The sequence below is a fragment of the Quercus suber genome, unplaced genomic scaffold (genome assembly GCF_002906115.3).
Source record: "Quercus suber isolate HL8 unplaced genomic scaffold, Cork oak 2.0 scaffold_488, whole genome shotgun sequence".
Lineage (NCBI taxonomy): Eukaryota > Viridiplantae > Streptophyta > Magnoliopsida > Fagales > Fagaceae > Quercus > Quercus suber.
The window spans coordinates 160,213-162,511 of NW_027069938.1; the positions used below are offsets into that span (position 1 = coordinate 160,213).

Sequence of the window (2,299 nt, forward strand, 5' to 3'; positions counted from 1 at the left end):
AAAAAAAAAATCAACACCTGTAAGATTTTCCTGAAGCCATTTTGAATTCTTTGGGCTAATGTGGCTGTCCCACCACCAAGAATATAAGCGTCTAGACTCAGAATGTAACAAGGTTGCCATGACTCCAGCAAGGAACAGCAGTGCAACTGGTTTTGACTTGGCAAAAGCTTGGTCTTTATACCAGTAACAAACTCCTAGGTAATGGATCCAGGCCAGAATATCAATTAGACAAAGCACACCACCCAATTATATGCTAAATGATGCTTTGCAGCTTTACACCTCTCACTTCTTGCACCTAGACAGCAAGATCATCAAAGAAAAAAAATCAGTGTAAGCAAATTTTAGAGTTTGTTCTTCAAAATCCTATTCAGTTCATATAAGCTTCTTCAGATTATAAAGGACAATATCACTACCTGCTTAATTGGACACAAGTACAATGCTTGAATGATTGCAACCCCTCACTTCAGTAGCCTTCAAACAACCAAATCAACTGCTCCACAGAAAAAAAGAGACAATAAATATCATATCTTCAAAACTATTAACAACAACAACAAAGCCTTAGTCCCAAAACTTTTGGGATCAGCTTGGATTCACAACACAGTAATCTGGGCTGATCACATGTATTCTTCTCCTTCACTTGATCCAGCATGAAGTAACAGATAAATCATGGGAGTGCTGGCAACCCAAAACACAAACACCAGGAACGCATAACTTGAACTACCCACAATCCAGTAAAAAGCATCACTAAAATTACTTTGATCAATAAGTACACCAATAAATATGTATACACACACACATACATATGTATGAGAGTGAGAGAGAGAGAGAGTTTTTAACAAGAGGAGAGACTAAGTGAACAGAAAAACTATGTACATTGAGTGAATCTAGTAGATATGTATATATATATATATATGCATATGGATCTCAATAAAAACGTAAAATATGAATTACAGTGCTGCTTCATGATCAGCAACTGAAACTACCATCAGATATGAACACAAGATCAGCAATAATTATGAGCAGACTTGTCTCAGCAGAAACTACAAAAAGACTGAACCTTTATGAACCAAAAGATCAAGAACTTACCAAGTGAATGAAATCCAGTGATGGGTTCTTAATTCTTATCCAGCAACCAGAGCAACCATCCAATGGAACAAAACTACACACATATTTTAAGCAAATGGGAATCAACCAAAACTGCAAAAAGTGAATATTTTGGAAAGCATTTGGATCAAGTACACACCAGAAGAATGAAACTTGTTAATGGGATTTTAGCCCGCAGCTGTGATGCTTAAACTCCAGCTGCCTATCATCCTTCTCACCCCATTTTTTTTCTCTCTGTATTACTCTCAGACCCTCTTTCTTTGTCTCAAATGGGTCTTTTGCATTATATTCTGAGATTTGTCACAGTCACTGATGACCCATCAACTGTAAAAAGAATACAGACACTGACAAAAAACAGTACCAAGAAATATTGGAATTATTCTTACTTTATAGAAATGAAAGAAGGAATTTGCTAATCTTAATATATATTTATATTTATTATAAGTCTAAATATAGAACAAATTTACAATTTTTTTTGTGAACTCACAATTTTTCTTTTCTTTTTCATAACTATTAAAATAACATATAAATTAATAATATTATTAATAATCACAATTTATCACCTTAAATATTATAAAATTAAATAAAAATTGTGTCGATAGTATTGTTGTTCTATCTATTTTATATCTCATATATAATTAAAATGTTTGACTTTTTTTGTTACTTTTTTAATATTATTTTTTTTTTTTGAGAAATTGAAATCATAATACTACTTTTTTTTGGCTGAATAATAATCTTATTGTTATACTTTGCAGGTGTGTGTAATGTTGTGTGCATCCAAATCTAGGAGATTAAGACTTTACTTGCCTAATTAATATTGTAACTACTAACTATTTAATTGTAATGAATGAGATAGATATAGTACACGCTCATTTTCTTTAGTGTCTTTGCTGTCTCCTCAGTCCTGTCGTTACTTCTAAGTGTACATGTTTGGTGGGTGCAAAGTTATCTTGGTGAACTCAAATGACTGATGCACCCTTCATTAACATCCTTTTCTCTTGTCACACACTTGCTTAGGATCTCAATAATGTCGTTTCTTGGGCTTTTAAAACTTTGTTTTACTTTTGTCATTTGGGGTTTATCATGATAATTTTTTATTATTATTATAGGTTAAGGTTATAATAAGACGGTTCAATATTTTGTGGTTTTGTACATTTCTGATTGTTCACTGAACACATTTTTTTTTTTTATGCCC

At 32.5% G+C, this 2,299-nt stretch overlaps 1 non-coding gene across 1 annotated transcript; it reads right to left on the reverse strand.

Annotated features, from left to right (window-relative positions):
* Window positions 1-11: 11 nt before the first annotated feature.
* On the reverse strand, window positions 12-1,443 carry LOC111998448 (uncharacterized). The gene is made up of 4 exons (XR_010624831.1): window positions 1,244-1,443; window positions 1,087-1,159; window positions 414-490; window positions 12-295 (listed from the first exon to the last, which is right to left on the reverse strand). It is a non-coding gene; the product is annotated as an uncharacterized LOC111998448 (transcript).
* Between the last annotated feature and the right edge of the window lie 856 nt (window positions 1,444-2,299).